Source organism: Zalophus californianus, chromosome 1 (genome assembly GCF_009762305.2).
Source record: "Zalophus californianus isolate mZalCal1 chromosome 1, mZalCal1.pri.v2, whole genome shotgun sequence".
Taxonomy (NCBI): domain Eukaryota; kingdom Metazoa; phylum Chordata; class Mammalia; order Carnivora; family Otariidae; genus Zalophus; species Zalophus californianus.
This window is the reverse complement of record NC_045595.1, coordinates 61,252,608-61,280,499: the sequence shown is the minus strand read 5'-3', so window position 1 is coordinate 61,280,499 and position 27,892 is coordinate 61,252,608. Positions and strand designations below refer to the sequence as shown.

At 39.4% G+C, this 27,892-nt stretch overlaps 1 protein-coding gene across 2 annotated transcripts in view; it reads right to left on the bottom strand.

The window, feature by feature from the left end:
- The window catches only part of ANO10 (anoctamin 10), a 235,919-nt gene that overhangs the window by 143,082 nt on the left and 64,945 nt on the right, over positions 1 to 27,892 (bottom strand). The window lies entirely within an intron of this gene.

The window sequence follows — 27,892 nt, the reverse complement described above, 5'->3', positions numbered from 1 at the left end:
ACCTGGCAGTGCCTGCTTCTGGGGCGCTGAGGAGTGGGGTGGACTCTGCCCTACAAGGTCAGAGATTCTGTGGACACAAAAGGGGGCTTAGATGCTCAAAGATCAAAAAGAATGACTCATGTTCACTGCACCATGTACACTTTAGGCAAACCAATTTGCAAATTAGCAATTCAAGCTAAATATGCCTGACAAGGGTTCTCAGCAGAGGAAGCAGTACACCTAAATTACCAAGCAAGCAAGCAAGAGCTCAGTCCTTTGGAGAAGCATCAAGGAGCTGGGTATTATTAAAGCGTGGGAAGGAGAACAGTGGGGAAGAGCTGCATGATTTCAAAAATGGACTGCAAAATTCAATCTGGATTTCAATCCTGAAAACGGTGGAGAAGCCTGAAGGCTTCTAAGGAGAGAATTGCCCCAGAGACTACACGCTCCTTCAGCAGGACCACCTTCCTCCCTGCCCAAAGTGTCCTGTCCCTAGCCCCTCACTCCAGGATCCACGACAATGGTCACTCCTCCTCAAAAATACCTCCTCTCTGATTCCTGAGGAGGCTGAGTTCTTCCATACACTCCAGCCATTTTCTCTCTCTCTGTGTGATGACTTGGTGCTCTGTGTCCACACTAGATGAAGCTCCAAGAGGCCAGGGATGAAGCCTGCTTCTGCTCAGGACCCAGAACAAGGTACAGTCAGTCCCCAAGTATCTGTTAGGTGAACGTGCCTGGGGGAGGGGAGGGGCACCACACTCAAACCGGGGCGGGGGGGGGGGGGTAGAGGCCAGCGCACTTCCCTTCTCCAACACCACATAACACTCTGGCCACATTCAGCAAGGAGGAAGCAACATAAGGGAGTAGAATTATCAAGTAGAGAAAGATGCTTTGTCTCTCTTTGCTCCTTTTCCTAATTTCTAAAATAAACCTAAATGATGGGGATGGGGGTGGGGGGAGGCTGATGCAGTTAGGACCAGCAGAGGCTCAGTTTCCAAATTTGCTCCTCTACACGGCAAACTCTTCTTCTGTTTTCAATATCAAAATGCTAGCAATTTATGAGGAATCTAATGGAGACTGGTCACTTCAAACCTCAGGTTTTCTGGGAAGCAATCCCACCAAATCCAAGGATCTACTGCCGCAATAACATGGCAACATCATTTCTCTGCTTTAGATTTGTTTGTTTGTTTTGCAACAGAGTGATCACGCCCATTTTCAAATGACAACATTCAATGTACTCCAGCATAATCACATAATATACTTAGAAAGTATTAAGTAAAAAAGTCATTGAAATCAGCACATTGAGGGAACGAAAACCAATCAAATGATGAAAATGAGGAAGCTTAAAAAAGACTGCCAACTTATCTCTTTAGTCAGGGGTATGACTAACATATGGACCACAGAATTATGTTTCTCATTTTAGACTCACTTTCAGAATTAGCAACATACTAATTGTCCTGTTCTGTCACCACATCTTTAAATATACCCATATTTTATTAATCTCTCTAATCAGCCATCATCTTGAGAATTTCCTCACTGGACTTAGAGATGTACTATTTATGATCCCTCTATAATGCCAGAAACAGTGCATCTGTGTAGTACTGCAGCCCACTGTCAGCGTGCACATCGACACAGTGATACTAAATGATTAGTTAACACCTCAGAGAAAAAAACTGTTTAAAAAGCACCACAGTTGGGAAAAAATTTCAACACTCTGAGATCACTGAAAAAATATATTGAGAGAGCACAGTGTATGATACAATCTATGTAAACTTTAAAAAGAGGCACAACTAAGCGGCAACAGAAGTCAGGAAAATGGTTACTTTTGGTCAACACTGACTGGAAGGGCAAGAAGGGGCTTCTGGGACAACATGCTATGTCTTATGGATATGTTCACTTCTTGAAACTTCATTGAGCTTGACAGTCATAACCAGTATCTCTATGTAGGTGACACTTTAATAACAAGTTCCCTAAAATATTTTTAATGGTCGCTTAAAATATCCTATCAATATTACAGAATATAGCACCTATGTCCTTATTTCAGCCCTCCCTTCAAATTCTCTTAGGGTCTAAAATAATTTTAAACTTGAGTGACGTCAGCTGGTACATACTGGCAATACAACAGATATAACACACACAAACACACACACACACATACACACACATACACACACACACATACTATGCTGCTCTTTGCTAACGTGGGGACAAAGTTACAAAGGATTTAAAGCACAGATTTATGTGTAACAAGTTTCTGGGAAAAGTTTTCACATTTTGATCAATGGTTATGTATTTATAAAAATTGAATTTCAAAATGCCTCTTATCCAATGAAAATATTACAACATGCCCAGCATGCCCCTTATAGATAATATGTTAGAGGTTTACTATTATGTTGACAAGAATGGATTTTGCAGTGAACTAGGTATAAATTAGAGTAAGTATAATGATAATCCAAGTAATATAAAATATGGTACAAGCTAAACTGAAGATGAAGTATTCTTCTTTAGTTCATAAATAAGTATCATATATTAAAACTGCCTGAAAATACCAAAATAAACTCATTTTTTTCCAGACATAAAAATACTATTACAGAATTCTGGGTTTTTATAGGTTAATGGAGTTACCTAACTCCAAATCTCTCAATATATCCTCAAACACAACAAAACAGATCAACAAGGAGATTTGTTCAATGAAGGTATCCATTATTCATGACTACAACATAACGAGGAGATAGGGAATGCCATCACCTTCAGGTTACATGAAAATAGGGAAATCAACACCCAAATCCAGTAACACCAGCTGTAGAACTCATATCTGTGTGGGGAGTCAAGTCAGAAACTTCGAAAAAAAAAAAGTAGAGAGGGAAACAGAGTTCTAGGAATCTTGGACAACAAATAAAATCATCCACAGGAAAAGAAATTTCCACAGTGAGTAATGAATGAAAAGAGGTCTGGGATAGGTGGATCAGAAGTTTCCTGGAAAATCAAAAGGACAGAGCTTGAAAATGAACAGAACCAGAGATTGTAATCTTAGGAAGGCACCATTTCTAGGGGGAAGAATTACACAGAAGGATCAGGTATCTCATGGAGGCTGGTGATTATGGAAAAGAAGAAAGTAAAACGTAGAAATTATGGTCCTGCACAAACCAGAGCAATACTCACACTTCTCACCACAAGAAGGTAATCATTAAAGAAGTGGCATTTTTTTGCAAATCAAAACCACAATGAGATGTTACCCCACACGAGTTCGAATGACTACTATTAAAGAGACAAGAAATGATGAGTGTTGGCAACGATGTGGAGAAAAGCGAACCCTTGTGCACTGTTGGTGGGAATGTTAATTGGTGCAGCCACTGTGGAAAACAGGATGGAGGTTCCTCAAAAAATTAAAAATAGAACTACCATATGATTCAGCAATTCTACTTCTGTTCTTTCATTTGAAGAAAAGGAAAACACTAATTTGGAAAGACACATGCACCCAGCATTACTTACAATAGCTGAAATATGGAACCAACTTCAGTGTCCCTGTGAAATGGGTGAGGACATCAAAAGGTACAAATCCTCAATTATAAAATAAATAAGTCACTGGGATGTAACATATAGCACCGTGACTATAGTTAATACTGTACTGAATATTTGAAAGCTGCTAAGAGAGTAAATCCTCAAAGTTCTCACCATGAGAAAAAATTTTTTGTAACTATATGGTATTGGATGTTAACTGGACTAATTGTGGTGATCATTTCACAATATACACAACATCAAATCATTATGCTATACACCTGAAACTAATATGTTATATGTCAATTGTACCTCAGTAAAAAAAAAAAAAAATGCTTAGCCAAAGAAAAAGGGAAAAAAAGATACAGCATTTTGGCCATATCAGAAGAACGGAACACTATGAACTAAGGAGCTAAGAAAACCACTGAGTAAATCTTACCCTTGCCAACCTGAAATACTAAAGCTAGGCCAGGAAAATCATTCATTTCAAAATGAACAGAAAAATAGCACTAACATCAGTAAAGAGTTACTAGGAGAATGAAACAGACGTCGAGAATCAAGGGGTTTCAGTTTTGTGGTTTGCTCACCAACAAAATAAAAAAAAAATGGTCAAAAAACCCAAAAAAACAATAAAAAAAAGAAACCAGATGAAAGTTATAACTCAAGATTCAAACCTGAATTAAATTATATTAAGCATTTGCAAATGTGAAAGAAAACCTCCAAGTAAGAAATTTAAAACTCAGAACAGAAATATCAAACAAACCAACAAACAGGAAGATGTGAAATGAGAGTGACAACCCAGCAAAGAATTGAAGAAAAAGACAAAATTATCTTAGAAATGAAGATTAAACCACAAAACAGCCAAGGGAGAATAGATGGAAATGAAAATAAGGGACATGAAAGAAACGACTGAAAAGCCAAGATGACAAAAATAAGAAAGAGATGTCAAAGTGAAATAAAATGATTGATATAGAAGACAGGAAAAGAAGATCCAACATACATACAACTGAAGACCTTGAAGAAAAAAACAAGAGAACGCAATTAATATTTAAAAATATAATTCAAGAAAAGTTCCAGAAATAAAAGAAGACCTAAAAATACATTTGAAAGGGCCTACTGTGCATCTGTGGTCTGGACCAGTCAACTCTGAGACATATACCTACCTATAAAACTATTAGATTTTAAAGATAAATTTAAAAAGTAACAATAACACCTGGGCCTCAAAGCAAAATGACTGAGTCACTCATAAAAAGAGAAAAGTCAGACTGACATCAAAGTTTGACAGCAGTAAACCAAGACAACATTGCAGTAGCATTTTCAAGAAATTTTAAGAAAATTGAACCAAAATATTTTTTATACAGCTAAGTTGTCCTTCAAATGTTATAGAAGAATAGTCTTAAACATTCAAGAACTTAAAAACTCTTCTTGAGAAATCTTTTGCTACTCAAAGTAGGGTTCATTGGCACGGTAATGGCATCATCTGGGAGTATGTAAGCGATGAGAATCTAGCCGCTACCCAAGAAGTCCAAATGATTCATATGCCCATTATTGTTGGAGAAAGAGTGTACTAGAGAACAAGTTTCATGAAAAAAAAGGCTAGTAACCAGAGAAACTTTGGCAGAGTGACAGATGGCAAGCACCAGAGAGATTTAATTGCCTCCTAGGACTAAAAAAGATACATGCAAATCCTGAATATTTTGACAACGTAGAAATAATACAACTGAAATAATGAGAGAAAAAAGGAGAAAGGAAAATACATCAATGAACTGTCAAACAGATAACACATAATCAAAGGATTTTTTTTAAAACTGACAAACCAGGGGGCGCATGGGTGGCTCCGATGGTTAAGCGTCTGCCTTTGGCTCAGGTCATGATCCCAGGGTCCTAGAATTGAGCCCCGCATCGGGCTCCTGGCTCAGTGGGGAGCCTGTTTCTCCCTCTCCCTCTGCCTCTCCCCCTACTCATGCTCGCTCTATCTCTGTGTCTCAAATGAATAAATAAAATCTTTAAAAAAATGCTTTAAAAAATTTTAAAAAACCCTGAAAAACCAAATAGTAGAAATCTAAGTAAAGGGAAAGAGAATTAAGGACATTACAGGAGCTCTAACTATGTAAGTACAAAACAAACCTTCCTAAAAACCACCCCACAAAAAGAAAGTATACACCATATAGAGAAAAAACACAGTAAATATAACATAATACCACAGAATATATAACATAAAATAACATAACATAAAATAACATAAACACAATGGCATCTCAATTAATGCAAATGGGCTTAACACATCAATTAAAAATAAAATATTTCAAACTGTCTTCCAGAAGAAAACTAAATCCTATGCTATAGACAAGAGACACACCTCAATGAATGGATTTAAGAAAGCTAAAAATAAGGGTATACTAGAGAAAAACAGAAAAATAGAATGGAGGGGATATAATTTTAATAACAGACAGTAAAATTTAGGTCAAAAGGCATTAAAAATGACAAAGAAATATTTTTATAATGTTAAAGGTCACAATTCAAAATGAAAATATAGCAGTTACAAATCTCTATGCACCAAGTAACATAGCAATTAGATTCATAAACCAGAAACTAAATAGATGCTTTGTAATAGGAGCATAGTATTTAATAGAAGACTTTAACACCACTCTTAAATCAAGATAAGTGGACAAAGAGTAATAATTTAGAAGACCTAAACAATATGTTTACTATGGTGGAGCTTACAGAGAAACATTACATGATAACTAATTACATTGATAACATTACATGAGTATAATAAAGGGCCTATTTTTTTCTCAGGTACATGTAGAACATTTAAAAACCTGATCCTATGTCTTCAGATCACAGAAAAAATCTCAAACTTAAATGGCATGTATGTATCTAAAAAGAAAAATCTGAATATTCTCTTAAGTAAAACCTCTATGTGCAATACTATTAATAAACTCCAGGAAAGAAGACAAAAAAAATGAGTCTAAGTACAGGTATTCTCACTTTTTACTACATTCACATGCTGTTTAAGTAATATTCAACTATTTTGAACACAGCAAAATGATAGATTCTCAAGAATCAACATACATTTTAAGGGTACCTGGGTGGCTCAGTTGGTTAAACGAATGCCTTGGGCTCAGGTCATGATCCTGGAGTCCTGGGATCGAGTCCCGCATTGGGATCCCTGCTCAGTGGGGAGTCTGCTTCTCCCTCTGACCTTCTCCTCTCTCATGCTCTAACTCTGTCTCTCTCAAATAAATAAATAAAATCTTTAAAAAAAAACACATATATTTTAAAAGCAAATTCCATTTTACTCTGGAGAAATAATTTTAACCTTCTTTAAAATTATAAATCCTGGCTTACTCCTTACCCATAGAATTCACCATGATCTACTTCATTTTAATCTTAGATTTGTAGATTGTTCTTGTTTTCCCAAACTGTTTTTACAATAATGAAGGTAAAATAAGGGCCTCTCATGCCTCAGATAAAAATATCTTCCTTTTCCAAACTCATTTTATGAGGCCACCATTACCTTGATCCCAAAACCAGACAAAGACCCCATCAAAAAGGAGAATTACAGACCAATATCTTTGATGAACATGGATGCAAAAATTCTCACCAAAATACTAGCCAATAGGGTCGAACAGTACATTAAAAGGATTATTCACCACGACCAAGTGGGATTTATCCCTGGGCTGTAAGGCTGGTTCAACATCTGCAAATCAATCAACGTGATACAATACATTAACAAAAGAAAGACCAAGAATCATATGATCCTCTCAATAGATGCAGAAAAAGCATTTGACAAAGTACAGCATCCTTTCTTGATCAAAACTCTTCAGAGTATAGGGATAGAGGGTACATACCTCAATATCATAAAAGCCATCTATGAAAAACCTACAGCCAATATCATTCTCAATGGGGAAAAGCTGAGAGCTTTTCCCCTAAGGTCAGGAATGCGGCAGGGATGTCCACTCTCACCACTGCTATTCAACATAGTATTAGAAGTCCTAGCCACAGCCATCAGACAACAAAAAGAAATCAAAGGCATCCAAATCGGCAAAGAGGAAGTCAAACTCTCACTCTTTGCAGATGATATGATACTGTATGTGGAAAACCCAAAAGACTCCACCCCAAAACTGCTAGAACTCATACAGGAATTCAGTCAAGTAGCAGGATATAAAATCAAAGCACAGAAATCAGTGGCATTCCTATACAGCAACAACAAGACAGAAGAGAGAGAAATTAAGGAGTCGATCCCATTTACAATTGCACCCAAAACCATAAGATACCTAGGAATAAATTTAACCAAAGCGTCAAAGGATCTGTACTCAGAAAACTATAAAAAACTCATGAAAGAAATTGAAGAAGACACAAAGAGATGGAAAAACGTTCCATGCTCACGGATTGGAAGAACAACATTGTGAAAATGTCAATGCTACCTAGAGCAATCTACACATTCAATGCAATCCCCATCAAAATACCATCCACTTTTTTCAAAGAAATGGAATAAATAATCCTAAAATTTGTATGGAACCAGAAGAGACCCCGAATAGCCAGAGGAATGTTGAAAAAGAAAAGCAAAGCTGGCGGCATCACAATTCCAGACTTCCAGCTCTATTACAAAGCTGCCATCATCAAGACAGTATGGTATTGGCACAAAAACAGACACAAAGATCAATGGAACAGAATCGAGAGCCCAGAAATGGACCCTCAACTCTATGGTCAACTCATCTTTGACAAAGCAGGAAAGAATGTCCAATGGCAAAAAGACAGTCTCTTCAACAAATGGTGTTGGGAAAATTGGACAGCCACATGCAGAAGAATGAAACTGGACAAGTTCCTTACACCACACACAAAAATAGACTCCAAATGGTTGAAAGACCTAAATGCGAGACAGGAGTCCATCAAAATCCTAAAGGAGAACACAGGTAGCAACCTCTTTGACCTCAGCTGCAACTTCTTCCTAGAAACATTGCCAAAGGCAAGGGAAGCAAGGGCAAAAACGAACTATTGGGACTTCATCAAGATAAAAAGCTTTTGCACAGCAAAAGAAACAGTCCACAAAACCAAGAGACAACCGACAGAATGGGAGAAAATATTTGCAAATGACATATCAGATAAAGGGCTAGTGTCCAAAATCTATAGAGAACTTATCAAACTCAACACCCAAAGAACAAATAATCCAATCAAGAAATGGGCAGAAGACATGAACAGACATTTTTCCAAAGAAGACATCCAAATGGCCAACAGACACATGAAAAAGTGCTCCACATCGCTCAGCATCAGGCAAATCCAAATCAAAACCTCAATGAGATACCACCTCACACCAGTCAGAATGGCTAAAATTAACAAGTCAGGAAACGACAGATGTTCGCGGGGATGCGGAGAAAGGGGAACCCTCCTACACTGTTGGTGGGAATGCAAGCTGGTGCAACCCCTCTGGAAAACAGTATGGAGGTTCCTCAAACAGTTGAAAATAGAGCTACCATACGATCCAGCAATTGCACTACTGGGTATTTACCCCAAAGATACAAATGTAGGGATCCAAAGGGGTACGTGCACCCCAATGTTTATAGCAGCAATGTCCACAATAGCCAAACCTTGGAAAGAGCCAAGATGTCCATCGACAGATGAATGGCTAAAGAAGACGTGGTATATATACACAATGGAATATTATGCAGCCATCAAAAGGAATGAGATCTTGCCATTTGCAACGACATGGATGGAACTGCAGGGTGTTATGCTGAGTGAAGTAAGTCAATCAGAGAAAGACATGTATCATATGACCTCACTGATATGAGGAATTCTTAATCTCAGGAAACAAACTGAGTGTTGCTGAGTGGTGGGGGGTGGGAGGGATGGGGTGGCTGGATGATAGTGTGGAGGGTATGTGCTATGGTGAGCGCTGTGAATTGTGCAAGAGTGCAGAATCACAGATCTGTACTTCTGAAACAAATAATGCAAGATATGTTAAGAAAAAAGAAAAAGAAGAAGATAGCAGGAGGGGAAGAATGAAGGGGAGTAAGTCGGAGGGGGAGAGGAACCATGAGAGAGGATGGACTCTGAAAAACAAACTGAGGGTTCTAGAGGGGAGGGGGGTGGGGGGATGGGTATTAAGGAGGGCACGTTCTGCGTGGAGCACTGGGTGTTATGCAGAAACAATGAATCATGGAACACTACATCAAGAACTAATGATGTAATGTATGGTGATTAAGATAACAATAAAAAATTAAAAAAAAACTTCTTTCGAGGTACCTGGGTGGCTCAGTCAGTTAAGTGTCTGCCTTCGGCTCAGGTCATAATTCCAGAGTCCTGGTTTTGAGCCCCAGGTCGGGTTCCCTGCTCAGTGGGGAGCGTGCTTCTCTCTCTCCCTCTGCCTGCCACTCTGCCTACTTGTGCTCTATCTCTCTGTCAAATAAATAAATAAAATCTTTAAAAAAAATATCTTCTTTCTGGGGCGCCTGGGTGGCTCAGTCCATTAAGCGTCCGACTCTTGATTTCAGCTCTGGTCCTGATCTCAGGACTGTGGGATCCAGCCCTACATAGGGCTCCGCTCAGTGCAGAGTCTGCTTGTCCGTCTCCCTCCCTCTCTGCCCCTCCCCCCACCCACAGGCACGAGTTCTCTCCCTCAAATTAATTAATTAATTAATTAAATCTTTAAAAATTATCTTCTTTCTGATGTCTATGGCAGAGTTTTTTCTTGCATTAATATTTTAATATATGAAATGAAGTTACCATATTATATTTCTGCTTTGTAATTGCTTTAAAAATACTAATAGCAGGTCTTGAAATAAAAATACTCTACAATGTGTGATCTCACACTTCTGTGGTTTAGGTGGTAATTAAAACCATAATCAAAGAGCCGACAGCATTGTCATAAAGCCAGTGATGTTCTGCCCACTAAATGGAGATCCTCATCACTGAGAGTCACCATGGATATGTCCTCAACTGGTACCCTATCAATCATCTGGCAGTCCCATGTGTGACATCAACTGTTATCTTGCCAACAAGGAGAAGAGCAGAATCACAGGCAGCCTGGATTAAAGTCTCCATAATTCCCACAGCAATATTAATAATGCAAAGAGGAGACTAAAGGTCTGATAGTCAAAGGGACAAGGATTTCCTCTCTCTAAATAAAGAGGCAACAGTAACTGATGCTTCCATGGTTGCAAATGCCTTGCCTTTGCTTAAACTTCCCATACAAAGTGGCTCAAAATTCTTCTTAAGGATTTAGAAAAAACAAATGAAACCATCAGCTATTATCTCTGACTTGCTATCCTCATTCAATTTAGAACTGATTTTATACTAAATATGAAAATACAGGCAGGTGTGTAAAACGGTGGGAGAGGTAGATATAGACTGGGAAATAATCTGACTAGGTTCTTGGAAATCCCAATATTTATAACAGTTCATCCAGTATAATAGTGATTCCTTAATTAATGACATCCACAGATGTATCACTATTTGCAGGGATACACAAAATTCTTCAAGTTATTTTGTTTTTAAATTGTATTTTATATCATATAATAAAGTTGACATTTTTGTGTGTAGTCTCATGGATTTTAACAAATATATAGATTTGCATGACCACCACCATATTGAGAGTACTAAACAGTTCCATCACCCTCCAAAATCCCTCATGCTATGTCTTTATAGTCATTCAAAACAAAATTAATTTTAATTTACTTTAATGCTTTTTCCCATGAACGAGTAAAACAAAACAGAACAACCAACACAATCCCTCCAAAGCATCCACGGATCACCGACCCAAGGATTCAAAGACACAGTGATAGGGTAAGGTTTATGTGTGCTCAGTTCCTTTTTCAGTCCTAGCAAGAATTCACATAAAATGCGTGCCCTGCTCCAAAGACATTATTCTCTGATTAGGGATTTAGTTGTTCTGTTCCATACCACACAGATGTTCCCTTTTCTCTCTGCCTTTGTGGCCTCTATGCCACCCCAGGAGGGGCTCAGTAAAGCCTTGGTACCCCTAGCACAGCCCCAGACCTCAAGGAAGCAGTCAGAGAAAACTCCAACAAGAACGAAGCCTAAAGTAGGGGTTGTCGGCAGAAAAGAGGTGGTGATACATTTCAGAGGATGACAATGAGAAGCAGCATGGAGAAGAAAGCCAAGGGCTATGTTGGGCTAGGGAGAAAGAAATGCAATAGTAGATGAGAGTGAGAAACGAGCTGAAAACTACAAGTCCATCCAGAGAACTGTATCATTAGCCTAAACTACCCCCAAATTTTCTCTCATGAGGATAAATTACTTCGAGTAGGATTTCAGGGTCAAAGAGTATATCTATTTCACATTTATTTAAATTTTATGAAGCTTATTTTTTAAAAAAGCAACTTCAAAAACTCCCTAATCCAGGGCATTTTTGTTGAATGACACTGCTACAATGGATTCTCTTCCCAGAGTTGCACAATTATCTGCTTAAAAAAGCTTTGGCCTTAGAAGCAGTTTTAAAGAAATTCACTCTTATTAAAAAATTATGACAAATACACAAATAGACTGCTCCTTTGCTTTGGCCCCAACCCAATCTTGGTACTCTCCTTGACGATAAGCAGGACAAAATATTTGTTAATTAATAAGCAGCTTTTGTTTTTCCTAACCTGTAGGTGAAACAGATCTAAACCTAAAATTACAAGCACACCAGTCATCCATTATCTTTCAACCTATCATCTATTCAGAATGCAAGAACTGAACTATTATCCTGAAAAGGTCAAAAATGCCTTGTAAAATACCACTCAAGTCATAAATTCTAAAGCTCAACAGCATGGAGAAGTCATCTCACAGAGGACACAAAAAAATTTTACATAAATTTTTTAAAAAATTTCCAACAGCATTATTTGTACTAAATAACTAGATGTAAAATGAATTCACTAAATTCTGCTCATAAATCATTACTCTCATATGTATTTGTTTATCTGCACATTAAGTATCGCAGGAAGCAGATGTAAGGATCCTAGCACATTGGCTGCCCCCATGAAAGGGAATTTGTTGACTGGGAGACAGAGTAGGGGGATTTTATTACTGCGTTTTTGAACCTTTCAAGTTCGTACCATGTAAATGCACTACTATTCAAAGAATCAATTAAAACATTTACATAAAGAAGATCATTATTTCTGTAAGGAAATACCTTTGTAATTTCCATACTGTCAGCTAACAATAAAATTCAACTGTATCAAACGATACCATCAGATACCAAGACTTGTGCCAGAATGCACATCATCTCTCATGAAACATACTTGGAGTTCAGCTGACATTGCTTTCCATACCTAGACGTTTGCAGTGAAGGAAGCAGCCTGCTGATTTACATTTTAGCATGAGCTCCTTATCTTTCTGCAAACTACTACAAACAGTTCGCAGACCAGCAAGCACAACGTGTGAACCATACTTAGAGCAGCACCATAAACTATATGAGTACCACCAACAGCAAGGTTTAGTGAGATACTGACCAAGACAACAGGGGGAAAAATCCCCAAAATTCAAATTCCATTCATCTCAGCTAATATGTGACTTAATAACTATCAGTTGATCAGGGTTTGAGATAAGACCCTTCTCAAGACTTTAGATGATAAACCTCTTTCTTCCAAAGGAATGAATAAACAGGGCTTAGCACCCTAGTTTTGAAAGGTCACCGACCCTTATTTTATTTTTTAAAATATTTATTTATTTATTCATAAGAGACAGAGAGACAGAGGCAGAGGAAGAAGAAGGTCCCCGCTGAGCAGGGAGCCCGATGCAGGACTCGATCCCAGGACCCTGGGATCATGACCCGAGCCAAAGGCAGACGCTTAACCATTTGAGCCACCCAGGCACCCAACTGACCCTTATTTTAAAGCATAAAAACTACAAAATAAGTACTCAAGTATTTGTTACCCAATTGATAAATCAATAGTTAGATTTTAGTTAGATCAGTTACATACTATTTAGTCTTTTAGATTTTAAAAAAATATTCTTTAGGTTAAACCCTTAAATAGCTTCTTCAGTTAGAACTATTGAAACATTCCTCAGAAAAGTCAAATTCATGAATAAATGTAATGTTCCAAATTGTTTAAAATGTTTTAGTTTGAAATTATTTACTTAAAAATTACCAAATACAAACTTATGGTTTTTAATGACTCCACTAAGGGACATCAACCTCACTCCCTCCCTCATTAGAACACTGAAATTCTCGATCACTCTCAGTGTGCTACTGCCTACTGCCCATGCCCTGATGATTCTAGAAGCACATGAGGAATATCTTATGCCTCTGAAAAGCTTAACAGCAATAGCATATTACTTTCCATACAATTATCAGCATTTACATACATGGCCCACATTCTGAAAGCAACAGAATATGAAACAGTGGATCATTTTTGTTCTTAAGCATGACTAGTGAATTCTCAACTGTCTGAACTATGGCTCACCTCATTAATTTCCCTCATCAGCAAAACAGTACTCTGGATGAGCAGCTCCTTTCATGTTGACAGGAGTTATGAGAGACAAGAATGTAAAACCAAAGAAGTCTATGCCTCTTAACATGTTCCTTTTAGCAGAATCTCTAAAAATTCTATTATAAAATCTTATTCGGAGCTTGAAAAAAGCCACATACTATACAAAATCAAATTTTAGATTAACTGGTATTAGGTAATTTCATTCTCAATTAGTTTGGGGGAAAAAATCACTGGGGCGCCTGGGTAGCTCAGCTGGCTAAACGTCTGCCTTTGGCTCAGGTCATGATCTCAGGGCCCTGGAATCAGGGCCCACATCAGGCTCTCTGCTCAGTGGGGAGTCTGCTTCTCCCTCTCCCTCTGCCCCTCCCTCCTGCTCTCATGCTCTCTCTCTCTCTCTCTCTCTCTATTTGTTCTGTCTCTCTGTGTCAAATAATTAAATGAATAAAATCTTAAAAAAAAAAAAAATCACTTCGTTCACCTTGCAAACATACCCTGAACCACAGGCAAAAGACTTTCCAAAACATGTTTTTCAATAAAGTTGTATACATTTTAAAATTTATTTTTAAATTTACACAGACTAAAAATCACTCATAAAGCTCTTTGAATTTTTACAAATGCACTGAGGTATGAAACCATCATCATAACCAGGATACAGAACAGGTTCATCATTCCAAAAAATGTCCTTGTGCTGTACCCTTGTAGTCAAACACACACCTTATTTCCAATCCCTGGCAACCACTCTGCAGTAAATTTAAATGTCCAAAATTTAGAATGGATGCACAGGACAAATCTCACAGCAAAGAGAAGACAATGCAATGAGCCCTCCCCATGGTCTTGCTCATATGTCCTTCCTAATCCTTCAATGGAAGAATACTGTTGACCTCCCAGAGAACTGCTCTTTCCTCTTGGGGTTGCAGTTCTACAACTGATGACTAAATATCAACCAACGGTATTCTTTCTGCTCCAATCCCACCACCTTTTTGCTGTGAAATACTCCCTCAACCTAAGTTCTTTATGTGCCAGTGACCACATTACAGACTTAGTCATTCGCACAGATGGTGCCCATTAGTTTCTCCATGACACGCTACAAATGAACCTGAAATGGAATCCCTCCAGCCTTCCTTGCACTTGTAGAAATGGTTACAGCTGGGGCCCACTGACAGCAGCACAGGGATAACCACATCTCTACATTCTGCAGCTCATCTTCCACCTTATGCCCCAGCCACCAGAGGAGAAATGTGATCTACAGGCTCTGGTTAGGCATATCGTATCTCTCTCTCTCTCTCTCTCTCTCTCTCTCTCTCACACACACACACACACACACACACACACACACACACACACACTCATACATACATATATGCACACATGTATGTGCGTAAAACATGGCATTTCTATTCCTTCAGTTGGAACATAAGGGTTTTTGACTAAAGTATGTCAGAAGTTTTCTTAGAACATTCAAAATCTTTCTCTTTCATAGTTCTTAAACTCTTTGGAAATAGTCGATTTTTAGTAACATGACATAATGGGACCAGGAACACGTTTTATTAATTAGGAAGAAATGACAGTGGTAATATTAATATCTTATATTTATAAGCACCTCAGAGTCTATAAAACACTCTCACATGGCTTCTAATTTAATCCAGGGTTTGCAACATGGCACCTTGGGGGACTATAAAAGAAACTGAAGCCTTCTGAAGCATTTAAGCTAGAGACTAAAGGTGAGGCAGAGGGAAAACAGAAGTGACAACAAAACAAAAAAACAATTATAATATAACAAATATAACTAGAAAATTATAAGCTTGTCAAACTGATACCATTTCACCCAATCTAATTAATATATCAATGTCTATGATGCTGAGAAAGTGATAATTCAAGCCTGACCCAATATTTTGAAACAAAATTCCAATGCAAAAAGCAGTTAAGTGTTTCTTAAAGTGGGATCTGACCTAGAATACCAACACAACATTTTGGGCTTGGGGTATTGTTAATGTATGAAAAGTTTCCAAAAGGAAATGGGTTATTAAACAGGGTCTAGATATTGATAAATGTGAATTTAAAGGGACTAATTTAATTGAAGGAAAAAAGAAGAGAGACATAAAAAAATGAGTATTGAAATGCTCTGCCTGTGGGTTCAAGCCTTCTTAGAGAGCAAGAGTGTGATTTATCTTCTCTGCATTCCCAGCATAGCCTAGAAACTCGGAAACAAGTTATGTGAATGCAAGGACAACCTAAAGAACAGTTATCCTGGCAGTTTTGTATTTCTGCAAGGAAATAAACTAAGGACACAGGCATACAGAACTGGAACCTGGCCCACAGGATGGCAGAAACCGAAGACGCAAGGTGGACTGAACAATGGGGAAGAAGGCTGGGCTGACCCCAGTGGTCTGGGCTGATGTGGAAAGAGTAAGAAGCCACTGAGGTAGAGGAAAGCAGGGTGTGGGACAGTGTGGAGCACAGCCGTGCTGTCTACAAGCACGGGGCCAGACTTCACAGAAACAAACCCACTGCATCCCCCAAAAAGTCCTACATGGAGCTTCTCCCTAGAGAAACTAAAGGACCAGAAGCTCAAGCTCATAATGTGGAGACGCGGTAGATTCAGTGTCCAACCTATTTGCTTTTACATGTCACTGGAATGGCCAAGTAGAATTATTTTAGTGAGGGGAAATCATTACTGCAATTTTCCCCTGAGCATGTCAGAAGAGACCATTTGGAATGAAACGGAATGGAATGTAAACTTTCACCATGAGCTCTGGGCCCTCCATCAATTTCCCCATACTTTATCCCTCATACCTCAATTCATGCTCTTCGTTCTCTCTAAGAAACCCATATAGTCTCAGATTTCACCATTCCCAGGCTCACACCTGCCTCTGGAGCAGCCCCAACATTTCTTTCTTCCTTAGAGGGGTCCCCTGCCACACAAGGCCTCCCCAATGTGTTCCCCTTGGACTGGGGACTTCTCAACACTCCACCCAATACTATAAACACTGGTAGTTGTATGTTCTTAAAGTCTCCTTCCATTTTCTGAAGCAAAACTTGCTTCAAGAAGCCCTGGGGGAAAAAATTAAAACCAAAATGCTTTGTGCGTGGTAAACACCATTCCCCAAAAGAATAAAATAGAAAAATGGAGAAAGGAGGCAAGTTTGACTTTCAACCGGTTTATGTATCTGAAAGAGAAGATGAAAGTCCTACAAGGAGGAGGTTAGCAGGTAAATCCTACAGGAAGCCAATGCACTTGGCAGGTCTGTATGTGAGAGTGGGGAGCACAGGCTGGGGTGTAACGGGACATATTAGACGGAGCAAGTAGTTGGCAGAAGGCCTTGAGAGCAACCACTGAGAGCAGACAAGAGTTAACAGTTCTCCGAGACTTATTAAATAACCCAAGTCACTCTATTTGTCTTTGGAATTGGGAGTGTCCACATTTGAATATGGATATATATGATGTTCTGCGATTTCACTTAAAGAAAATAATGTAGCTAGATATTGGAATTGTGACTTAAGAGCACAGAGAAACTACTGAGTTTTCTAATTCTTAATCCTTGTACAAATTCTTTTCTGAAAACAACTCCATTTTGAATACAATCTGATCTCTTTCAGAAGGGTGAGGCTTGCCTTTACTAAACTTTCTAGGACAAGACTCAAGTTAGGTTAACCACTGTAATACCTTAAGAGAATACAAAATAATTTGCAAGATTAATGTCAATCAAGTCATATTTAAATAGTTTATGTACTAACCATCAATTTGGAGGACACCAGGTTCTTAAACAAAACACATATTTCCCACTAATTGACAAACTTATAAGACAGGCCCCTAATTCCACACTCCCCAAGGACAGAAGCAGCTCATTTATAAAGATGCCATACCTGAGACCAGTTAATCAACAAAGTAGCTGAAATGAGGAATCATAAAAATGCATATCTTTCATGTTTTATTTTAGCAAACATTTAAATGTCCATTTATTTGCAAAGATTTTAACGTAGGGCCAGGACTTTTTCTTTGAGTAGAATCCAGTGATGGAGTTTCTCAGTCTTCCATACATAAATAACACCCATGAGACAATGTTGAAGATCCTCAGGATTGTTTTCTTTAAAGAAGAATGAAAACTTAAAGACACGTGTGGAGCAAAATGAAAACACAACTGGAAGCTGTCCATATTTTTATGATTTGTCCCTAATCTTTTATAATTGCCTCATCTTTATCCAGTCTGATAGTAATTTGTCTTTATGGAGTCTTTCCAAAGGTTTTCATAGAAATGACAGCTCTGTTTTAGCACACATATTTCATCAGTTTTCATTCCATTTAATTAAATTATGCCAATTACAGTAACAAGAATACCATACATAGATTCAAAAACAAAATGCCTCTTGGTGAGCACTTATCTCAGTGAGTGGACATCTTCACCCTGGCCCCCACCCAGTGGGCTGGAAGCACCTGTGCCAGTCCAGGTACTGTTGGGAGGGGAGGGGAGAACTGGGTCACCTGGGGAAGCCAGAAAGCAGGCCTTCTATTGCATTGTGATCCATCTTCTGGAGGATTCTGTCTGTAAGCACTCCTAAAGCCAGGGCTGTATCTTAGTAATACCTGGCATATTTTAAGCACACAATAGATATGTAGTCAATGAAAGAATTTGCATTGACTATCTTTAATTATTCCCACACCATTAAAAGAACACAAAGCAATGTTTCATTTGGATAAAAAAGGAAGAGGGCGACAGCCTATAGAAACACCAGAAAATTACCATGATTATCACAGAAATAAGGGAAACAAAAGGAGGAAGGAAAAAACCCAGTTCAGTAATTCCATTCAAAAGTACCCTAATCCAAAAGACAAAAACCAGGTGGCCGAGCAAGATGGCAGAGGAGTAGGAGACCTAGATGTCGTCTGGTCTCAGGAATTCAGCTGAATAGGGACCAAACCATCCTGAACACCTACGAACTCAACAGGAGATTGAAGAGGAGAGTAGCAACAACTCTCTGAACAGAGAAGCGACCACTTACTGGAAGGTAGGACCTGCGGAGAAGTGAATCCGAGGCGATATTCGGGAGGATAGACGGCGGGGGAGGGGGCTTCCGTCGGCTGCTTCTGGCAAGTGATAGAACCACAGAGCACAAAATCGGAACTTTGAGAAGTCGGCTCCGCTGAGGGATGTCGCTCCAGTGGCTAAGCAGGGGGTGGAACCCTCGCGGGACAGTGTGGTCTCAGGACCCTCGGGGGTCACAGAAAGACCGGGGGTGCCTGAGTGCGGCAGAGCTCCCGGGTATCAGAGCGGGGAAGCTGGCTACAGAGACGGAGCCGAGGCGTGGGCTCTCAGCTCGGGGTTGCCATAAACTGTGATCGGCGACACAGTCGGGCCACTGCTCCTCCAGCAGGGACCCAACAAGAGGCAGAGCCGGGGAGACTCCCCTCCCTCCCGCGGGAGGAGCGGCGCGGGAGCGCACCGCAGGGATCTGCTGGGTTTGGAGACTCTACACGGGGTCGTGTGCCAGAGATAGAAACGCTTGGTCACAGGCCGGGTGAGCACGGAGTGCGGCCAGAGACCGGGGAGACGGGAGTGACTGCTTTTCTCTGGGGGAGCACTGAGGAGCGGGCCCCGAGTTCTCAGCTCCTCCGGGTGGAGATTGGGAGGCCACCATTTTCACCCTGGTCCTCCAAAACTGTACCAACAGCTTGCAGGGAACAAAAGCTCCTGAGAGCAAACCCGAGCAGCTTGCTTAGCCCAGACCGACAAGGGCGGGGCAATTCAGCCTCTGGCAAAGACATTTGGAAACCACGGCAACAGGCCCCTCCCCCAGAAGACAAGCATGAACAGCCAGCAAGCCAAGACCAAGTATACCTATCAAGGAGAACGGGAGAACTCCAGCGCTAGGGGAATACTGCACATAGAATTCATGGCTTTTTTTTTACCATGATTCATTAGTTCATCAAAGTTAATTTTTTTAACTGTTTTTTTTTATTTTTCTTTTTCCCTTTTTCAACCAACATCTTATCAATCCCTTTTTTAAAAAAAACATTTTTAATTTTTCATTTTGAGAGTCATATTTTATCCTTTCATAGTAGTTACCCTTATTTTTGGTATATATATATATAAGTTGTTCTCTCTTTAAAATTTTGAGATACAGTTTCTTCTAACAGATCAAAATATACCCTAAATCACTAGTGTATGGTTTTGTTCTAGTCTCCTGCCTGATCACATTCTCTCCCTTTTTTCTTTTTTTTTTAATCTTCTTATTTCTTTTTTCAAACAACTTATCAATTCCTTTTATAAAATCTTTTATAATTTTCATCTTTACAGTCATCTTCCATCCCTTCATTGTATCAACCCTTATTTTGTACATATATGTCTTTCTTTCTTTAAAATTTTAGGAGGCACTTTTTTCTAACAGACCAAAATACGCCCAAAATCTAGTGTGTGGCACTGATCTATGCACTAGCCTGATCATATTTGATCATATTCTGCTTTTTTTGTATTGTTCTGTTTTTGTTTTTATCTTTTTTTATTCTCTTTCTTTTTTCTTTCTTTCCCTTTCTTTTCCCCTGGTTTCAGGTCTTTTCTGATTTGTATACAGTATATATGCTAGGGACGTTGTTAACCTGTTATCATTTTGTTCTCTCATTCATCTATTCTCCTCTGGACAAAATGACAAGACGAAAAAAATCACCTCAGCAAAAAGAACAAGAGGTAGTACCGCCAGCCAGGGACCTACTCAATACGGACATTAGTACGATGTCAGACCTAGAGTTCAGAATCATGACTTTAAAGATACTAGCTGGGCTTGAAAAAAGCATGGAAGATATTAGAGAAACCCTTTCTGGAGAAATAAAAGAACTAAAATCTAACCAAGTCGAAATCAAAAAGGCTATTGATGAGGTGCAATCAAAAATGGGGGCACTAACTGCTAGGATAAATGAGGCAGAAGAGAGAATCAGTGATATAGAAGACCAAATGATGGAAAATAAAGAGGCTGAGAAAAAGAGAGAGAAACAACTACAGGATCACGAGGGCAGAATTCGAGAGATAAGTGATATGATAAGACGAAACAACATTAGAATAATTGGGATCCCAGAAGAAGGAAGAGAGAGAGGGGCACAAGGTATATTGGAGCAAATAATAGCAGAGAACTTCCCTAATGTGAGGAAGGAAACAGGCATCAAAATCCAGGAGGCACAGAACCCCTCTCAAAATCAATAATAGGTCAACACCCCGACATCTAATAGTAAAACTTACGAGTCTCAGAGACAAAGAGAAAATCCTGAAAGCAGCTCGGGAGAAGAGATATGTAACCTACAATGGTAGAAATATTAGACTGGCAACAGACCTATCCACAGAGACCTGGCAGGCCAGAAAGGACTGGCAAGATATCTTCAGAGCACTGAACGAGAAAAATATGCAGCCAAGAATACTATATCCAGCTAGGCTGTCATTGAAAATAGAAGGAGAGATAAAAAGCTTCCAGAAAAAACAAAAACTAAAGGAATTTGCAAACACGAAACCAGCCCTCCAAGAAATATTGAAAGGGGTCCTCTAAGCAAAGAGAGAGCCTAAAAGCAGCAAAGATCAGAAAGGAACACAGACAATATACAGTAACAGTCAACTTACAGGCAATACAATGGCACTAAATTCATATCTTTCAATAGTTACCCTGAATGTAAATGGGCTAAATGCCCCAATCAAAAGACACAGGCTATCAGATTGGATTAAAAAACAAGACCCATCAATATGCTGTCTGCAAGAGACTCATTTTAGACCCAAAGACACCCCCACATTGAAAGGGAGGGGGTGGAAAACCATTTACCATGCTAATGGACACCAAAAGAAAGCTGGGGTGGCAATTCTTATATCAGACAAATTAGATTTTAAGACAAAGACTGTAATAAGAGATGAGGAAGGACACTACATCCTACTTAAAGGGTCTATCCAACAAGAAGATCTAACAATTGTAAATATCTATGCCCCTAACATGGGAGCAGCCAATTATATAAGGCAATTAATAACAAAAGCAAAGAAACACATTGACAACAATACAATAATAGTGGGGGACTTTAACACCCCCCTGACTGAAATGGACAGATCATCTAAGCAAAAGATCAACAAGGAAATAAAGACTTTAAATGAAACACTGGACCAAATGGACTTCACAGACATATTCAGAACATTCCATCCCAAAGCAACGGAATACACATTATTCTCTAGTGCCCATGGAACATTCTCCAGAATTGATCACATCCTAGGTCACAAATCAGGTCTCAACCGGTACCAAAAGACTGGGATTATTCCCTGCATATTTTCAGACCACAATGCTTTGAAACTAGAACTCAATAACAAGAGGAAAGTCGGAAAGAACTCAAATCCATGGAGGCTAAAGAGCATCCTACTAAAGAATGAATGGGTCAACCAGGAAATTAAAGAAGAATTAAAAAAATTCATGGAAACCAATGAAAATGAAAACACAACTATTCAAAACCTTTGGGATACAGCAAAGGCAGTCCTGAGAGGAAAGTATATAGCAATACAAGCCTTTCTCAAGAAACAAGAAAGGGCTCAAATACACAACCTAACCCTACACCTAAAGGAGCTGGAGAAAGAACAGCAAATAAAGCCTAAACCCAGCAGGAGAAGAGAAATAATAAAGATCAGAGCAGAAATCAATGAAAGAGAAACCAAAAGAACAGTAGAACAGATCAACAAAACTAGGAGCTGGTTCTTTGAAAGAATTAACAAGATTGATAAACCCCTGGCCAGACTGATCAAAAAGAAAAGAGAAATGACCCAAATCAACAAAATCATGAATGAAAGAGGAGAGATCACAACCAACACCAAAGAAATACAAAAAATTCTAAGAACATATTATGAGCAACTCTATGCCAGCAAATTAGATAACCTGGAAGAAATGCGTGCATTCCTAGAGATGTATCAACTACCAAAATTGAACTAGGAAGATATAGAAAACTTGAACAGACCTATAACCACTAAGGAAATTGAAGCAGTCATCAAAAATCTCCCAACAAACAAAAGCCCAGGGCCAGATGGCTTCCCAGGGGAATTCTATCAAACATTTAAAGAAGAATTAATACCTATTCTCCTGAAACTGTTCCAAAAAATAGAAATGGAAGGAAAACTTCCAAACTCATTTTATGAGGCCACCATTACCTTGATCCCAAAACCGGACAAAGACCCCATCAGAAAGGAGAATTACAGACCAATATCCTTGATGAACATGGATGCAAAAATTCTCACCAAAATACTAGCCAATAGGATCCAACAGTACATTAAAAGGATTATTCACCACGACCAAGTGGGATTTATCCCTGGGCTACAAGGCTGGTTCAACATCCGCAAATCAATCAACGTGATACAATACATTAACAAAAGAAAGACCAAGAATCATATGATCCTCTCAATAGATGCAGAAAAAGCATTTGACAAAGTACAGCATCCTTTCTTGATCAAAACTCTTCAGAGTATAGGGATAGAGGGTACATACCTCAATATCATAAAAGCCATCTATGAAAAACCTACAGCCAATATCATTCTCAATGGGGAAAAGCTGAGAGCTTTTCCCCTAAGGTCAGGAATGCGGCAGGGATGTCCACTCTCACGACTGCTATTCAACATAGTATTAGAAGTCCTAGCCACAGCAATCAGACAACAAAAAGAAATCAAAGGCATCCAAATCGGCAAAGAGGAAGTCAAACTCTCACTCTTTGCAGATGATATGATACTGTATGTGGAAAACCCAAAAGACTCCACCCCAAAACTGCTAGAACTCATACAGGAATTCAGTCAAGTAGCAGGATATAAAATCAATGCACAGAAATCAGTGGCATTCCTATACACCACCAACAAGACAGAAGAGAGACAAATCAAGGAGTCAATCCCATTTACAATTGCACCCAAAACCATAAGATACCTAGGAATAAGTTTAACCAAAGAGGCAAAGGATCTGTACTCAGAAAACTGTAAAAAACTCATGAAGGAAATTGAAGAAGACACAAAGAGATGGAAAAACGTTCCATGCTCATGGATTGGGAGAACCAACATTGTGAAGATGTCAATGCTACCTAGAGCAATCTACATATTCAATGCAATCCCCATCAAAATACCATCCACTTTTTTCAAAGAAATGGAACAAATAATCCTAAAATTTGTATGGAACCAGAAGAGACCCCGAATAGCCAGAGGAATGTTGAAAAAGAAAAGCAAAGCTGGCGGCATCACAATTCCGGACTTCCAGCTCTATTACAAAGCTGTCATCATCAAGACAGTATGGTATTGGCACAAAAACAGACACATAGATCAATGGAACAGAATCGAGAGCCCAGAAATGGACCCTCAACTCTATGGTCAACTTATCTTTGACAAAGCAGGAAAGAATGTCCAATGGCAAAAAGACAGTCTCTTCAACAAATGGTGTTGGGAAAATTGGACAGCCACGTGCAGAAGAATGAAACTGGACAAGTTCCTTACACCACACACAAAAATAGACTCCAAATGGTTGAAAGACCTAAACGTGAGACAGGAGTCCATCAAAATCCTAAAGGAGAACACAGGTAGCAACCTCTTCAACCTCAGCCACAGCAACTTCTTCCTAGAAACATCGCCAAAGGCAAGGGAAGCAAGGGCAAAAATGAACTATTGGGATTTCATCAAGATAAAAAGCTTTTGCACAGCAAAAGAAACAGTCCACAAAACCAAGAGACAACTGACAGAATGGGAGAAAATATTTGCAAATGACATATCAGATAAAGGGCTAGTATCCAAAATCTATAAAGAACTTATCAAACTCAACACCCAAAGAACAAATAATCCAATCAAGAAATGGGCAGAAGACATGAACAGACATTTTTCCAAAGAAGACATCCAAATGGCCAACAGACACATGAAAAAGTGCTCCACATCGCTCAGCATCAGGCAAATCCAAATCAAAACCTCAATGAGATACCACCTCACACCAGTCAGAATGGCTAAAATTAACAAGTCAGGAAACGACAGATGTTCGCGGGGATGCGGAGAAAGGGGAACCCTCCTACACTGTTGGTGGGAATGCAAGCTGGTGCAACCCCTCTGGAAAACAGTATGGAGGTTCCTCAAACAGTTGAAAATAGAGCTACCATACGATCCAGCAATTGCACTACTGGGTATTTACCCCAAAGATACAAATGTAGGGATCTGAAGGGGTACGTGCACCCCAATGTTTATAGCAGCAATGTCCACAATGGCCAAACTGTGGAAAGAGTCAAGATGTCCATCGACAGATGAATGGCTAAAGAAGACGTGGTATAGATACACAATGGAATATTATGCAGCCATCAAAAGGAATGAGATCTTGCCATTTGCAACGACATGGATGGAACTGGAGGGTGTTATGCTGAGTGAAGTAAGTCAATCAGAGAAAGACATGTATTATATGACCTCACTGATATAAGGAATTCTTAATCTCAGGAAACAAACTGAGGGTTGCTGGAGTGGTGGGGGGTGGGAGGGATGGGGTGGCTGGGTGATAGACATTGGGGAGGGTATGTGCTATGGTGAGTGCTGTGAATTGTGCAAGACTGCAGAATCACAGATCTGTACTTCTGAAACAAATAATGCAAGATACGTTAAGAAAAAAGAAAAAGAAGAAGATAGCAGGAGAGGAAGAATGAAGGGGAGTAAGTCAGAGGGGAAGATGAACCATGAGAGAGGATGGACTCTGAAAAACAAACTGAGGCTTCTAGAGGTGAGGAGGGTAGGGGGATGGGTTAGCCTGGTGATGGGTATTAAAGAGGGCACGTTCTGCGTGGAGCACTGGGTGTTATGCACAAACAATGAATCATGGAACACTACCTCAAAAACTAATGATGTAATATATGACGATTAACATAACAATAAAAAAAAAAGTCAAAAACCTTCCTAGGAGCCCAACACATCCTCTGATGCTGGGAAGGAGTACCAGATGAATAGTTGGTTGTGGGTTTCTTCCTAATCAAGCTTTTAAATTAAATTCTCAGAGTTTAATCAGACCTTTCAATTAGGTAAAGAGATTTCTATGAGAAGAGATTCTTTTCCTGAAACAACAGTAACAATAACAAATACTGAATACTTAATCTTGCCAGGCACTGTAGTAAGCATGCCATGTGTATTTATTCATTTAATCCTCATAATAATTGTAGGTACTAAACTCATTCAATGACAGAGAGTTTATCAATGGTGGAGCCAGGATTTGAACCCAGAGCCATTTCTTAACTACTGTGTCATACTGCCTAGTTGAGCTCACCTTTTCTTATAAATAATTTTAATATTTTACCTAAGGATTTTGTTGATATACTCCCCAAAATACATCAAAGTCTTTAAGTATAAAGTTGAAATTAATTCTTGAATAATTCCAACTGTATATTCACTGGGAAAACAACAAGCATGCGTGACTATATTTATTCATTAAACATTTCACAAGCAATCGCTTAATCACTTGAAAACAAAGAGTAAAAGCGACTCAGTGGACACTTCTCATTTGTTAAATATTTACTGCACGCCTGTCCTTGCCAGTACTTTAGGAGGCTCGGTCTGGTGGAAAAAGTGCATCAGTGTCCTACAGTTTTAGTAAATGCTAACAGTAACTTGCAGGAAGGGCTCTGGGATGTCCAAGTGTGAAATGGGATGACAGGGAAGGTACAAGGGAAGGGCTATTGTGAAGACTCTGATATTCAACCCAGGCATTTCTTCTGTAAGCCACGGAGATTCACGTTAAGGACCTTTCTCACGTTAAGAGGAGAAATATGATCAGAATTTTGTTTTGGAATAACCACTCCAGAAGTAGAGAGCATGGAGCAAATCACAGAAAGCATAAAGCCAGGAGGCTGAGAAGGACCCAGTCACCCTGGTGGCTGTGAAAGTCTAGGTGAGGACTGGGGAAGGTACATTTTAAATGAGGAAACTGTATGATGTATGAATTATATCTATAAAGTTGTTTTTTTAAAAAGTCTAGATGGGGGGCGCCTGGTGGCTCAGTTGTTTAAGCGTCTGCCTTCGGCTCAGGTCATGATCCCAGGGTCCTGGGATCAAGGCCTGCTTCTCTCTCTCCCTCTGCTATTCCCCCTGCTTGCGCTCATTCTCTCTGTGAAACAAATAAAATTTTAAAAATTAAAAAAAAAGTCTAGACGGGAAATGGTGAAAGCCTGAACTCAAGCCACACCAATGGTCAAAGGGAGGAGAGACTCAACAGATACTCCAAGTCAGAATCAGCAAGGCTTGGTGAGATGATGGGTGGGAAGGAGGGCTCGACTGAGGTGTGGGAGCGAGAAGATCGGGAAGAGAAGAAAAATGGAGTCCTGTCACAGAATGGAAACATGAGATGGAGACTAACATATAATCGAGAAACTGCAGCACAAACAAAACCAATTCAGTGTTACATGGGGGGAACAGAGCTGGGAGAGAGGTATCTATGCGATGAGCTGCTAAAATATTAACCCAGTAACAATGGTGTCATTGTTCACTGTTTCCACTTTTTCACTTCCTCCTCCACATCAGACCTGGCGTCCATCACTTCTGCTGTACATTACCAACACCCTCATTTTATATCGGAGCAAACCACGGCACACAGGACGAAGAGGAAGAGCTGAGGTGCTAATTCATCTACCTCTGGCCTCTGACACCCCAAGCTACTTCCATGCTGCTACACCACCCACTTCACAAATAATGATGACAGTGACAATAAAGAGAAGGACAGCTTCACTCTGCCACTGCCAAGCCAGTTAGAAGTACAGTTCTCAGCTCTGAGCCTCTGCCAAATGCCCAGCTCTGTGTATGGAATTTCACATGCACAATCGTGTCTATATCTTGTCCCTTAAGAGTGCTAACAAGACCTGCATTTATCAAGCATCTGCACAAGGCCAGACCCATGTGATTAGGTCTCACACTTGTCATTTCTAGTACTCAGAGCATCCCTGCATGAGCAGCTGCCCTGGTCTCAATCTGCAGTCAAGGAAACGGGCCTACAAGATGAAG